The sequence below is a fragment of the Parasteatoda tepidariorum genome, chromosome 11 (assembly GCF_982258835.1).
Source record: "Parasteatoda tepidariorum strain Cologne lab strain chromosome 11, Ptep-v5.0, whole genome shotgun sequence".
Lineage (NCBI taxonomy): Eukaryota > Metazoa > Arthropoda > Arachnida > Araneae > Theridiidae > Parasteatoda > Parasteatoda tepidariorum.
In genome coordinates, this window is record NC_141765.1 from 29,999,561 (window position 1) to 30,015,777 (window position 16,217).

The 16,217-nt window shown below is 27.1% G+C and overlaps 1 protein-coding gene across 2 annotated transcripts in view; it reads left to right on the plus strand.

Moving 5' to 3' along the window:
- The window catches only part of LOC107457482 (toll-like receptor 6), a 152,999-nt gene that overhangs the window by 78,704 nt on the left and 58,078 nt on the right, over positions 1-16,217 (plus strand). For both annotated transcript variants that reach the window (XM_016075649.4, XM_016075648.4), the window contains exon 2: positions 14,015-14,060. The gene's annotated coding sequence lies outside the window, so the exon portion shown is untranslated. The remainder of the gene's footprint in view (positions 1-14,014; positions 14,061-16,217) is intronic.

Below are 16,217 nucleotides of genomic sequence, written 5' to 3' on the forward strand. Positions count from 1 at the left end.
TTTGTAAGATTATTTTAAAGTAGAAACATAAACCAAATGAAGATAAAGTATACTTTGGGAATTGAGCTATAAAACGTGAATAAATCAAGTAACTGAGCAAATATTATGCTATTATTTGGGCTTTATTCATGTTTCACAGATTTATTCTTAGAAATGTTTTTAAATAAGTGGTAATTTGAAACCCATGCTGCATACACGCTATATGGAACAGAAAAACGTGGACACCTTACTCGTGTCCACGTTGTTGCTTGTTGGATTACTACGAGATTCTAATGAATTAGCTAGTTAGAGGAAGGTGCCGGTACTTTTCACCGTATAATTCATTTTTACTGGAACGTGTCAAGGAGCAAAGAAATCTGACATATCATAATTTTTACAGTAATAATTGCCGAAAAATAACTGAATCACTGTTTTTAAACATGTAACACCAGAAAAATTGTTGTATAATGTGTTACGGAAAAAAATGAATTTTACAGTGAAAACAGATTTCACAGTAAAAATGGATTTTACAATGGGTTTTGCAGTGAAAATGGATTTTACAGTAAAAATAAATTTCACGACAAAAATGTATTTCACGATAAAATGTATTTTACGGATGATACAATCTGAGTGTCGGCACTTGATCCAGAAATTTTTACAATGAAGTCTTTAGCGTCCATCAATACTGTAAAATATTTTGGTGTATAGTCATTAATATTTTTGATCTTGAGGTAAACTAAATATATTTTTAATTCGAGAACTTTGGTTACCGTGCAAAAAAATATACAAAATTAGAACAATAACAATTCTTTAAAAGAATTAGTGTAAATATATTATGTAATGTATTATGCAATATATAATGTAATATATTATGTGGCATATAAATGTTTACTTAATGAAGCCATAAATTGATTCAAATGCGTATGAAAATATGTACAGACAATAAACAAACAAACAAAAAATTAATTAATAAATAAAATAAACTAAAACAGTGAAAAATAAAATAAAATCACAGTTAAACCTTAGTACCAAAAATGGTGGCAACTATACACCATTTTCTTTTTTTACTTTGTAGTAAACAGCAAAAATCCATCTTCAAATCTTTTTCTTTTTAATTCAAATTACAAATTATATAAGATTCAGTTTAACAAAACAAATAATAGTAGAATTGCCAAAAAAGAAACATTCAAGACCACACTCTGAATTTAAATGATTTTCAAAATAATAGATAAAAGAATCTATATTTTATGATTAAACAAAAAAAAGTTTTTTATAAATATTTATGCTTAAATACCGGAAGATGTTTCACCGTTAGACAAAAATAGATACTTTTAAGAATGCGAGAAATTCCAAGGATTATTGCAGACAATATTCTGAATATTTCAACATAATACTAATGAGCTAGACTTTCTATTGAGTGAATTAAGCGTAACGGATATAGCGTATAAACAAAAAGGCTTTCTGAAATTTTGTGCCTGCTTATATTTCTCCCTTGTTGTTTTTCCGAACATCGAAACCCTTTTAACGAGGATGAGTCTATTTTTTCTTTCTCTAGTGCCCTTGCATAATATTTTTTTTCTTTACCTAAAAAATAACTACAGTTATAATGCGTTAATATTGATTTTTTAATGCTATGGCAAAATTTAAATTAAATTTTATTTTCCTCTTCAACAAATTTTAGAAAAATAAGTAGACATATTTTGATTAATTATGCATTCAAAAGCGTATTGAAAGTGAAGGTTGTGAAATATTTCGTTCTAAATTGTTTTGTTTTATCCCGTATTTCAAAATTATTAGAATTATTTTGGGTTTATGTACGAAGCTTAGTAAATTTATGAAATACTGATGTCTGTAAAAAAGTTCCAATTATAAATTTCTTTTTTAAAAAAAACTAAACCATGAGAAAAAATGTGCATTAATGAAGTAAGATGTAAAACTGAAGAAAGTAATAAATAATATCTTTGGCGTTTGAGTTATAAATGAATTATTCATTTTAATCAGATTTGCATCACTTATTTTCCTATAATAAAGGTCAATAAAGTAATTAAAATTCTCTAAAGTCTTATGTATCAATTGTTTTATTCTTGATTATCAAAGAATGGCTGTTAATTTAAGAAAGTCTCTTGAACGGAATAATTTTACTATTTTCAAATTTTCTGATTTAATGTTCAGTTTTAATTAATCTCAGGGAAATGTGTATACTGTAAGAATTTTCATTCTAAAATTGCGGCATAATAACCAGCAGCAGGTTCGCTCATCCAACTAACCATAAAGTTTATGGTTGGGAAAATTTTTTTAAAACTTTTATGGTTTTGCAGCCATTTACAACTATCAGGGTTTCAAAACAGTTAAAATGAAAAGTAACCAGACATTAGAGTGAAACTTTATGTTAGGTAATAGGAGTTAGTTTTGTCAAATCTTCCTTGGAATATGACTTAAATAGTTTACATGGTGGTGACTATCATGAAAGATGGAAAATAATAGACTTCTTTCCGATAAGCAGCTCTGTGGTGGCGCCATCACTGTGTGGTGGATAGTCCATGGTCACCAATAAGGGAATGCAAGATACTGGAAGCTCTTCAAGTGTTAAAAGAAAGAAAGAAATATTGTGGTGACGATGATGGAATAAGAGCCACCGTTAAGCTGGTTATGAGATAGGAAGATAATACCTCTCGACAACACTACGTACCCAGCTGCAATGATCTAAATAACTTCATAAGATGGGCTTAATCGGCGCGAATAAGATTTTGGTTGCTCAGCCGTAATAGATGAGAACGGTCAATAAATGATTTTTCTCTCAGTTAACTGCTTAAATACTATCTTCTTTTACGGTTATTTGACTGCTTTGATTGAATATGGTAAAATAACTCTAAAATAAATACTTATTTAACCATTTTTCCGAGACATTTCTAACAGTGTACCATGTTTAAGTATTCAAATGACCCAGGATTGCTTAGCTATATATTTTGAAACAATGCAATAATCATTATATTTTTTCATTTAAATCAACTTGATATGCGTTAGCTGCCACTTTGGCTTCGTAAAAAATAACAATAATATGATTTCAGATCCATGTATAGATATTTATATAATTAATATAATTAATGCACTTTGATTTATACAAATGTTTTGCTTCATTTAGATAAATGCATATTATAAAATATGTGTACTATCACATCTGCCACTAAAAAAATTTCAGAAAAATAAATAAATACACAAACAAAATTTTTGCTTTTTTCTTTATAGCATCCACTTTTTAACTATATGATAAGACTTTGAAATGATTTTTTTTTAAATGCTGCCGTTTGTATATTATAACGCACAGTACTTGTATATATTTATAGTATTTGTAATTTAATTTTGTTTAGAAATTTTCGAGACAATTAAAGTACTAATACTTTATTATTTTTATATTTTTGTTATGATGTAAAAGCATAACTGCCCATGTTAATAAACTTTACATTACTGAATTAGATTAAGATAAAATTTAAAAGTGAAAAAAATATTTTTAACCCAAAAATGGTAGTTGTTATTATTACTTTATTAAATGGCTATTAATCTTTCTAACAACCATGACAAATTTTAACAAAAAGCTACGATTTTCTAACGTGTGTAACTAAACACTGTTAGAAATTACTCTGAAAAGAGGGTTAAATAACCATTCATCTAAGTATTTTACCATATTCCAGAAAGCAAGGCCCACACTATGAAGTCACTTATATTCTGCATTTGGGTTCATACTATAGTCGAACTGGCTAATATGTCGATTTATGACCGGCTAAACGGGAGTTTGACTCCCAGTGTTAACCCGACAATATTTATTCCACTCCTTCAACTCATGAAGATAATCCTAGTGTCCTGTACTCCATTATGGGTGACTCTAGATAATTAGATGATGACACTCTCATTCACGCTTAATTGTTAGTTGCTAGCACCACAAAGCTGCTTAACACGAAAAATGTCCAGTATTTCCTATCTCTTACGATAGAGATAATTTAATTTATCCTCATTCTACGATTCATTAGACAAAACACAACCCAACCACAACCTAATTTCAATTACCATTTCAATATAATTTATTCGGTTTTGAAATTACACTAGTTGTAAATGGTTACAACGCAGTAAGGGTGAGGAAATATTTCTAACCACAAAATTTACGGTTATACGGTTAATTGAAGGGACAGACTTCTGCCGATTATTTTACCTTAATTTTAGAGTGAAACTTCTAACAGTTTATTTACATTTATATATATTGCCAATATATTAAAAACATATTATATTTCAGATCTAAGCAAATTTGCATTTATATAGTTTGAATTAAAAATATATCTAAAATCAAATTACTCAATAAATAAGCAAAGTTTGTATATTATAAACATTCTTTATCCATGGTAAAAGAATACAGAAGCAAAGCTAATAGTTGTTGATATGTAAGCTTTTTCTTTTTTAAGCTTTTTCTGTATCTTTCAGGAAAGAAAAAAAAAGTTCTCGAATTTGTTGTTCTGTTATTTCTGCTACATCCATATCTTTGACAACAGAACTTACTTTACTAAAGTTAGAAGGATTTATTTTTTCAGAAACATTACGAGATTAACGGTGACTCCGGAAATATAGGAAAAGTAATAGTAGAATACAAGACATCTTAGATACCATCTAAAATGTTTCAAAAAACGGCCGAACTCTTAGAATTGCTCTTATTTCATCCTTAACTTATTGTTTAAAATAAAGAATTTCTCATTTCATTTCTTAGATTTGTAATTTATTTTGTATCAAAGAAAGGAACTTTTTGAAATAGGGCCATTTATTCGGAAGAATTTATCTTTTATATCGTTTTTCTGAAGTAAGGGGTAATTTCTGCAAATCAATAACAGTAATCACTAAAAGTATAAACAGTATTCTAAATGAACTAAACACAAATTGTTTTATTTCACTCTATTAAGTTTTGTTCAAATTCTTCATACAATACAATTGATCATGAAGAAATGTCAAAATATACATTCATATAATATATGTACTTGGTTTAAATATTTTTCAAAGGGTGACAAAAATATTTTTACATATTCCTTAAAATTATAAAAATATCCAGTATTTTCAAACTTCGATTAAATCTAATCATTTAAATTACATAAATTACTTATGATTAATGTAAAACCATTTCAAATGTTTTTAAGTGCTCTGGCACAAAACAAATAGAGAACTATTTATTGGATATCAAACAAACATATAGGAAAGCACAACAAATTTATATTAGAAAATTAATAATGTTTCAAATTATATAGTTTCGCTTAAAATTAAATCCTGTTTTCGAAAATTAATGATGTTTTATTCTATCCGCTATACAGAATATATCAGAGCTATGACACCGAGGCTAACCGTGGGAGGTTCTCGTGGTTTTCCGCTCCATGAAACGCAAATGTGGGATAGTTCCATCGAAAAGTCCTCCACGAAGGCGAATTTTTCCCAATACTTGATCCAGGAGTTCCCTTATCTTCTGGATTGAGTTCAAAATTACAAGGTTATGAAGTTGAACAATAGTAGTCACAAACCCAAAAATTGGGTCGGTTCTTCAACGACGCTAATAAAATATAAAATAAAATATATTATTCTTAAAGAACAAATATATTCTTAGAATAATATAAGACTGCTGAAATTTAGAGAATAATCGGGAATATTATTTTCTCTTATACATGAAACAAAAAAACGTATATATCCACACTTTAATATATTATATTTGTTTTTATAGAAAAAAAAACATCATTAAATAATGGGAATGAAATTCAAGCTATGTTGATTAAAAATTTTAACAAAAAATTACCGTAAATTTTAACATAAATTTTTTAACAAAAAACAAAGCTTTTTAAAAGTTAGAAATCACAAAATATAAATTTAATGCTCTGAAAATGAGCTTTTATTTTCTTCAGCACAGTGTTTGTCATCTTTATCCGACTCGATATCGATATCACCTTAAAACTCAGCCAGGTTGCTTTGACTATCTGATTTTATGACTAATATTATTGCCAACAAGTGTCACTTTTTCTTTTCTTTCTTTAGATAACCGATTTCTATTTGGAGTATGTTTTCGTCCATAAATACTGAAGATGCGTTCAGTTGCAGCCTCATAGGTTTTTCACTTAGGACAAAAATTTATATTTAATATTATATACAAACGTCTATAAATTTTAGAGACAGATTACTATTCAGTCATGGAGATTTTGTGGTTCTCCTCGTATCCCTCTGTCGCGCACACTTGGTATAAGTAATATCACTGAAATTTTTAATACATATGTTTAAGTTTCATAAAAGTTTCATTTACAATCAAAAGTTTTCCCAAAAATGTATTATATTCAATCAAAAAAAGTTATATTTATAGGAAACGTTACAGAAAAATTTTTTAAAGCATATTTTGTTATTTCTTGAGAGATTGAGAAATGTTTTTGAAATATAACTTGCAAACCACAATAAATTGGATTTTGGGTTTATATGTATTTTCAATAGATTGTTTCTCTTCTGCATATTTGTTATAAAAATATCCTTCAAAGAATACATAATTTTATAAAAACAATATATATAATTGATATTTGAATTAGGGGTCGCTTAGTTATTGGATATACACTGCAAAAAAATCTGGAACAAATTACCGTAAAAAGTACTGGCACTCAGTGTGCCGGTGCATTAAACCGTAAAATCAATTTTTACCGTAAAATTTGAAGGAAAAAAAATATTTATCATAATTCCTATACGGTAATATTTACTGTAAAATCATTGAATCACTGTAATTAAGTAAATATTACTCCATAAAATTTTACGGTAAAAAATGGATTTTACGGATGATGCACCAGTACTTTTTACCGCAATTTGATCCGAAAATTTTTACATTGTATAGAGACCGTTTATTACGCAGAAATTAAAAAATATTATTGATTCAAGCAAATTTTTTTTTTCTTTTTGCCATTTTTGATGATGTACTAAACGAAAGCACGTAAAAGTGTTCTAAAAATATTATAAAAATGACATTATTTTTATTTAAGACTCACTGTAATATTATTTTGAATATGCATTATGTAAAATTAATTTTCGTTTAATTTTAATGGCAAAGATATTTGATAACAAAAACAGCAAATAACTAATAAAACACACTATATTAGATATTTAGTGTGGTGTTCTCTGCTTTTTTACTAAAATATTAAGTTCAAAAAGACGTAAATTGGAGTGAAAGGATAAAATGTTCCATGTAATCTATGTTTAAAACTTTTCTTATTAAATGTTAAACAGAACTCCTGCAAAAGATAATTCATTGATGAGATAATTCATTCAAATATAAATAACTTTCATCCTTTTCCTTAAGATCGATTGTTTTTAGAATAAACTTAGAAAGTGTAATTTATTCCTGTCTTGTTTGAAATTATTTGAAGGATCCTGAAAAAGGAAAAATCTATTCATATGTTGATGTTAGCAAAATAGCAGCAAACACTGTTAAATTATTTTGTTAAGAATTAAGAATATTATAACACCATTACAAATGTAATCATCATAAATGTTTGGATCATTATTAATTATCCTCACCATATAACCCATTATAAGTCATATCTCAATAGTTTTTGATTTTGACATTAGATTCGACATTCTCAGCTTTTTCTTCTTTTTTTGTGAAATTATTTTGGGCTTTTGATTATTTCATTTTTCAATTTCTTATATTTATTTTTCCTATAGTATAATTTTCAATTATATTATTCTTAAAACATGTTCATACACTTTCTGAAAGTAGTGTAAAAACTATAAGTAAAACTTATTCTGTGGGAACTTGAACTTTTATAACTGTTTGCTCAAAATTTAAAATTATCAAAAGTTAATTTTTTCAATGTATTGCATGATTTTTAATTGAAAAAAATATATGACTGATAACATATTCAAAAAAACCTTATTTCTAAATTCCAAAATTTTTTATTTGCAATGAATTTCCTTAAGAGTTAATTCCTTACAAATTAAAAATAATGTGCTTGTTACCGAGATAATTGGGCAGGTTTTTATGGGTTTTGTTTCTCACATGTATCTTGAATGTTAATTTTTTTTTAAAAAAAAACTTTGTTTGTTCATAAACTTGACTACATATTTTTAACACATATAAGCATCGTCAAGCTACAACCAGTGCTAAAACTGATAGTGGAACTTAGATTCCTCGATTTGGTCCAAAGCAAGAGCTTTCACTGTGCACGTAGATTAGTTATAAATAGTATTCACGTTTAGACGGTTGAATTTGATTTTACTGGATTTAAGATAACCAAAGTATGAAATAATATCAGCAATCAGTTACTAAGTTATATTTTCTGAATAATCGGAAGGACTTAGAACCATGGTAACGGCAGATTGAAAAAAATTTGCACAATACTAAAAACAAAAACAAAAACGAAACACCATGAATAACTTTTGATCTTATGATCGCATCTTCAGGCTTTATGACTCAATCTTAATGGTTTGAGAGGGTAACCTTAAATATACTTACTAATTAGTACAGACGATTGTTCAAGTTACGAAATCAGACACAAAAACGTATCTTCTCTGAATAAACATTCTCTTTTGACAGATTCGGATTTTACACCCCCAAATGGAGGGAGTAGCTGCAATCGGGAAATATGGTCTCAATACTTTGGTCAAGAGAGCAGTCCAAAGTTTGAACCCCTTAAGGTTAATTTTAATTTTTGCTTATTCCGTCATAGCTCAAGAACTTTTTAAACGAACCGACGAATTTTTGAACGAAATTATAAAATTCGTTTATTCAAAGTTAATCCCATGCAAAAATATAATTTTAAATATAGAATTTTTATTTTTATTATTTTATTAATTAACATTCGAAAATTTTTTAATTGTAAAGCATAAACGTTTTTAAATTAGTTTGAAGAATATAATGTTAAAGGAGAAAGCACAAAATTTAAGCACAAATTAATTATGTAAAAAAATATTTATAATATTTTTTATTTTCTTTAATAATGGTCGAAAAAATTTCGAACTGAAAGGTATATACTTTTTTACATCATTTTATAGAATGTAATTTTCTATAGCAAAATACAAAACTTGAATTAAATCGGTCCGAAAAATCTTGAGAAATCGAAATTTAAAAATACGACCTTTTGAAAATTCGGTTTTTTCAGGAACTAATTGTCCGATCTTGCTGACATTTTGCTTTTTGGTATGCAAAATTACATTTTTTGAAATTATGAAGCAAATTATCTACCTTACAATTCAAAATTTTTCAAATCAGGAACTAATTGTCCGATCTTGCTGACATTTTGCTTTTTGGTATGCAAAATTACATTTTTTAAAATTATGTAGCAAATTGCCTACCTCACAATTCAAAATTTTTCGAATCAGGAACTAATTGTCCGATCTTGCTGACATTTTGCTTTTTGGTATGCAAAATTACATTTTTTAAAATTATGTAGCAAATTGTCTACCTAACAATTCAAAATTTTTTGAATCAGGAACTAATTGTCCGATCTTGCTGACATTTTGCTTTTTGGTATGCAAAATTACATTTTTTAAAATTATGTAGCAAATTGTCTACCTTACAATTCAAAATTTTTCGAATCAGGAACTAATTATCCGATCTTGCTGACATTTTGCTTTTTGGTATGCAAAATTACATTTTTTAAAATTATGTAGCAAATTGTCTACCTTACAATTCAAAATTTTTTGAATCAGGAACTAATTGTCCGATCTTGCTGACATTTTGCTTTTTGGTATGCAAAATTACATTTTTTAAAATTATGTAGCAATTTGTCTACCTTACAATTCAAAATTTTTCGACTATTATTAAATAAAATAATAAAAGAATAGCTACTTATTAACGTAATTTAGTGCATGGAATAATCTTTAGAAAAAGGAATTTCATAATTGATTGCAAAAAATTTTTCAATTTGCTTAAAATGTTATCACATTAAGTTGTCCAAATCTCGAATCTCTATCCCGACTCAGCAATGGGAACTATATTTTCCAGATTGCGGCTACCTCTAATACCTTGGAGGTCAGAAATCCGAATCTGTTGAAAAAGAATGATGTTTATTAAAAAAAAATACGTATTTGTGTCAGATTTTGTAACTTAAACTATCGTCTGCACTAATTAATTGACCAACTTGAGATCATTCTCTCGAACCATTAAGATTGATTTCTAGAATGTAAAGATCCAAATATTTTTTGCCCATTGTATATTTGCTCTAATCATTATAATATTTTATTGAGTCATGCTTTCCATTCAAGTTGAATAATTTTATCTAGCAATCAAGTTTTATAAAAACTATAATATGGTTTAAATTAGGACCGTATTACGGTCTTATAAATTTGAACGATACTAGGATTCAATTTGATTCAAAATTTTTTACCATGTGAAGTATCATTTCTATCAAAATAAATTTGCAATATCAAAATTGAGGATTCAAATATTTCATTACTTGTAGTCAATATTTTAACGTATAGTTTGTCAATATTCAAATTTGTCTATACGTAGTCAAATTGTCAATGCAGCTTTTGGTTTTATCTCATAAGCTTTATTATGAATAGTGTAAAAAAATCTTTTTTTTTTTTTTACTATTAGTAACAGGAGGTTCTCATATTCAAGGTACCTTCATCTTTAAGAGAGTCCTTCTCACGGTATGATATTAACTAATCACTTTTGGTGATTAAAATAGCTCATTATTTGTTATCAATTTGTCATAAATTTAGTCCTTCAATACGTATATTTTCTTACATATAGTCAATTTGTCAATGCTTCTTTTGGTTTTACCTTTTATAAGCTTAGTGTAAACGAAATCAATTGTTTTTACTATTTGTAACACGAGGTTCTCAAATTCAAGGTACCTTTGTCTTCAAGATAGTCTTCCTTATGGTTGCGTTCAAATGATATTAACTAATCATTCTTATTTGATATAGATGGAGGATAGTTGCTGAACTAACCTAATGTAGACTTTCCCATTAAACAAATTCTACTGTAGAAGTCGGTTAAAAGGGTAACATTAAAATAAAAGGAGGGCACCATTAGCAGAAAGTCCTCCGAGCAGCATTAATTGTCTCCTGATTAGGATTCTAAAAGAATTCTGCAGTGAAAGGTTCCATAGAAGTGAGGCAAAAGTTTCCCGCGTCTTTTCTAATGTGGCTAATGACATTGGAGGTGTCATTAGCGATTAAATTATCCACTGTCGATAAGCGCTGCGATAAATGAGGTCTCCATCGTTAACGAAACGGGTGACTCAATGGGGAGATTTTCACTTTTCCAATTTTTTTTTCCTCTTTTCTTTCTGGGCAATACAACAGTAAAGCTTCCCAAGAACTCAAATTTAAATGGTGTTTGGCTCTCCTAGCTTTTGTGTCTTTTTCAGAACCCAAAGCTCTCGTATCTTTAATTTGCTTAAAGGTAGCTCTAAAATCGCAATGATGTTTCGCGAGAAAAAAAAATTTCCCCGTAAGTTTGGTTTCTAATAACGTTTAAAAGAGGAAAGACTAACATAGAAAAAATTGCTGGAAATTTCCGATTGTTAAAGGATGCCGAAACGAAGATTAAACCCGACTACTGAGAAGAAAGTTCTTTGCACAATGCATTTTAAACCAATTTATGTGGCTGTTTTTTATTTCAATTTGGAATATTAATTTTCCCAGTCAGTGAAAGAAAATTTAATGCAGTTCTTTCGTTGAAAATGATAATTATTTATATTAACAAACATTTATACTTTATGTATGTATAAGAAAATAATTTTATTTTTATACACTTTTGCTAAATTATTATTTATATCATTATCCAATATTAAAAATTGTTAAAAAAAATTTTAAGGCACCAGCTTGTTTCTTATGTTCTGTTTGCATCATTATTAAAAATCATATATATTGATAATCATCATATCTAAATAATGATTATCATTATTGAAAATTTTAAACGGAAGTTTTTGCTCATTTGTAAATTATTGGTCATTTAAACAATATATTATTTCTTATCAATATTTTTCTCTACTAAAAATTCAAAATTTTTAAGCATGAATTTATTTTTAATACAGATGCATATACGTATACGCATACTTACGAGCCTATATTAGAATAATGGATGTTTAGAATTAAAAATCTATTGATTATTCGCTGTGGGGCAAAATCAAGTCAGGATTAGTTATTGCGCCATAACAAAAATCATATTTAAACAAAATAGATATTTATTGTATAAAAGGTATTGATGTTACCGTTGTTCTTTCATGCAAGTAATTTATTGCTCTATGCTCTGAAATAAATACTCTTGTTTTCTCAAGAAATCGTTTTTTTCTTCTTTTTTGAAAATAGCAATAATATGAAAATGTTATTTTTTGAGATATATTCAATCAAATTTATTAAAAAAAATTTATTTTAAAATAAAAACTTCAGAACTTAACGTTACCTAAAACTAATATAGTTCGAAACTCAAAATAGTTCAGTTGTTATTAATTTAAATAATAAAAATTAATTGCCAACATTTTAGTAAAGATCCCTTATTGGGGGAGAAATATTTTAAAATTTTGAGTAAATTGTTTTAGATCAACGTAATTCGTATCAAAGTTATAGAACAATTCAATAATTAAAAGACAGTTACAATTTAAAATTTTCACCAGTTTTTAATAAAGAATAATAAAATCATTTTTATAAATTCACATTTTTCTAAGTCGTTTAAGGCATAAATACATGTTTACAAAATATGTTTTGATAAATATAATTATTAATTTCCTACGTCACGTGAGGGACATAACCTAGACTCGTCATGAAGCCAATAAAAGAAATTCTTATCTAGAGAAAGTATGTTTTTCAATGCTCTGTTGACTTGTCTCCTAACATAATTTTCCTGAAATTTGAAAAAAAAATCAATTTAAAAATTTTTGAACTGCAATGGTTCAGAAAAAAATCTCATTTTCAAATTTATATTTTACGAGAACAATTTAACCGAATTCGTCAAAATTTAAGTCCGAGTTTTTTAATTTAGAAATTAGTTTAAAATAATGCGAAACTATGTTTAATTTTGTTCTGTTTTTATTCACACCGTATCTTTCTTTTTAATTACTACTCATAAATCTATTAATTATTACTCATAATGTAGAAAGTCTTATTGTTGATAAAAGGGTTGAATAAGTGAAGCAAATTAAGTAATATTTTCTCCTTAGTATTCTTTAACTTCCCTTAAAAAATTTAATATAATGAAATGGTTTATATCATGCCTCCCTATGAGACGTCTATTATGTCTCACTATGAAACGTGCCAATATTGCCTCACCATAAAACATCTATTATGTCTCCCTATGAAACGTCTATTATGTCTCCCTATGAAACGTCTGTTATATCTCCCTATGAAACATCTATTATGTCTATATGAAACGAGTATTATGTCTCCCTATGAAACATCTATTACGCCTCTATATGAAACGTGTCTATTATGCCTGTGAAGCATCTTTTATGAAACTATCTCTATGAAACGTCTATAAGTCTCACTCTATAACAGAATAATCAAGTTTTAACGTTAAAGCTTTTCATTATTATATTAGAATAGCAATGGCATTTTTAGGCATTTGAAATCAAGCAATTGTTATTTAAATTTCGTAGTTTTTTAATTGTAAATGTTTTCAGCGCATTTAATATCAATCAGAAAAAAAAATGTTTTAAAAAAAGAAATTATAACTATACTTTTTGTGTTTTGTTAATTCTTCAAACTATGTCTTCATGATATATTTCGCTAAATTATTTTAATTTATTAAAAACTACCTTGCGATCGGAGCGAATATATTTTTTGGATGACTGAAAATTAAAAAACTGAAAAACAAGAATAAAATGTAAAACGAGGTAGGACAGTTAGTGAAGAATACTGGAGGGACAGAAATGGGAAAGTTAATCTCTTAAAAAAATAACCTGACGTATCACAAATGCAAATGAATTAAAAATACTTTGGCGTCAGAGGGAAAAAAACGATATATTTTTTCTACTTTTTTTGTCTTTAGGCTTAGGATATTTTTTTTATAAAATGTAACCTCATCCTTTTTATTTTTCAGTTTTTATACCAAAGAAAGTGGAAGGCGTCTAAAGCCATATAGACAGGTAATCATTTTGCAGAATTTTTTATATTAAATACATCTATAAAAACTATTGGTACTTACTTAAATACACTTTAATCAATATACATATATTTGTAATTCATTTCTAGTAAATGTTTGGATTCTTTTTGCGGTGTTGTTTGTGTTTTCCATAAGAAAAGAGTAAACTTTCTTTAACCAAATGAATAAGAAAAACTAGAATAAATATTTTATGAATATTTTTTATTTAATTATAATTGAAATTGCTTGTTTTGCAGAAAAAAAGAAAACTTTTAATTAAACGCTCGAATAAGTAAGGATCTGAACATTAAATTATATAAAAAAGACACTATATTTCATCGTTCTTCATTCTTTCTTTTATTTAATATTTAACCACATTTAATATTTCTCCATATCTATTGAATTCCGGACAGTTATAGTTTGATTGAGTAAGAAAAACACTTTTTAAAAATTTAAAAGTTTTCAAATCACAGAACCATAACCACAAAAGGTCTTTTCTTTCTTAAATTTTATCACACTACATTAAGTACATTTAAACGCAAGTTCAAATAAGATACTTAATCTAATTTCAAAAATTGATCAAGAATTGATCAAAAATTGAAAAGAAGATCAATTCAACCGTAATATTTTTACAGAATAATCAGGAATTAAATTATCATTTGAAATCATATTCATATTTTTCTTGATTTTAATACTTACAATTTTGAGCCATGCTTCATTAAACAGAATAATCAACATAAACTTATTATAAGATATAATTAACGTGCGAAAATTCATCACGTTAAAAATTATCACGTTTCCAATTTGTAAACCATATCAAATTCAAAACGATCACGTTTTATTCACATAAAGATGATACCAATTCAAGAGGTAAACTCTTTCCAATTTAGTCGGGTATTAGAAAACATGTATACTGCATTGAAATTACTTTTCTAAATGATGAATGCATTTCTTTTAGTCTTGCAGTTACTATTCTCTCGAAATTTATTCTAGAACATTTCTTACACAAAAGTTAAAACTTATCTATTATTTTTCAAAATAAAAAAATATTTACGTTAATTTCTCTTCCTTGATAACCTCATGTACCCTACAATAACGGAAGAGAGACGTTAAATTTTTGACATTTTTTTAAACTTCTCAAGAAATACTTAAAGAATTGTCTTGTAACTTTAGATGCGTTTAGTTCATACAAATTTCATCAAATCAGAGGTTTGAGGGGATGGCAATAGATTACGAAAAAAAGCAAGTGTTTTTGAACAACTTCTGTCAGAGAAATAAGCAGTAAACTGCTTACTTTTAGCAATTACTTTAGTAGTTATTTGCAATAACTGCATATAATTTTATGAATCTAGCTTAAATACAACAATATGGACAATATGGAAATATGGACATTTTTTTTAAAAAATGATTTTTTTTGTCTTACGTTTTTATGCTATAACATAAAAAATATACAATAAAACTAAACGAATTTTTCGGAGCAATTTAAAATTAATTACAAAATTATTGCTTTAAAATTTGAAAAAAAAAATCGTTTAAAACTGCGTAAGATATGTGTGACTAATCCCCTAACTGTCTAGCGGCAGCTAGACATTATCAATGAATCCATACACTCTCAAGAAATCCAGGACAAGCAAAGGGTCGGTCGCAAAAGTCTCCTAAGAAAGCGTAAGATATAATATATTTAAAGTAGTTATTTTATACTGAGCATGCGCGGAAAAATAATTTTTTTTTTTTTTTTTTTTTTTTTGAAATAATTTTGAAGTGAATCGTATTGGGCGACTACTGAAAGAAAAGCTGATTTGAAAATCTTAAAGATTTAAGCAATTTTCAAAATAATTTTGTACTTTTCTTACAGAGAAAGCTCAAAAGGATAAGGGGTCTAACACAAATTATATTTTCGCTATTAACCAACTTTTTTTTTAAAATGACACCGGCATTGTGGAGATCATGGGGAATGTTTTTTTTGCATGTTTTCTTCCTTTATACCATCACATTTCTGTGTCCGGACGATCATTGTTAGGTACTATCATTTGTTATTAAATTTTGCTTTATGACACAAAATGAAAATCGTTTAAAACCGCTTATCACTTTGAGCTTTCTTTTAAAAAGTACATAAACTACTTAGGAAAAATGTCAGACTTTTTTCATTAGTTGTCAAACG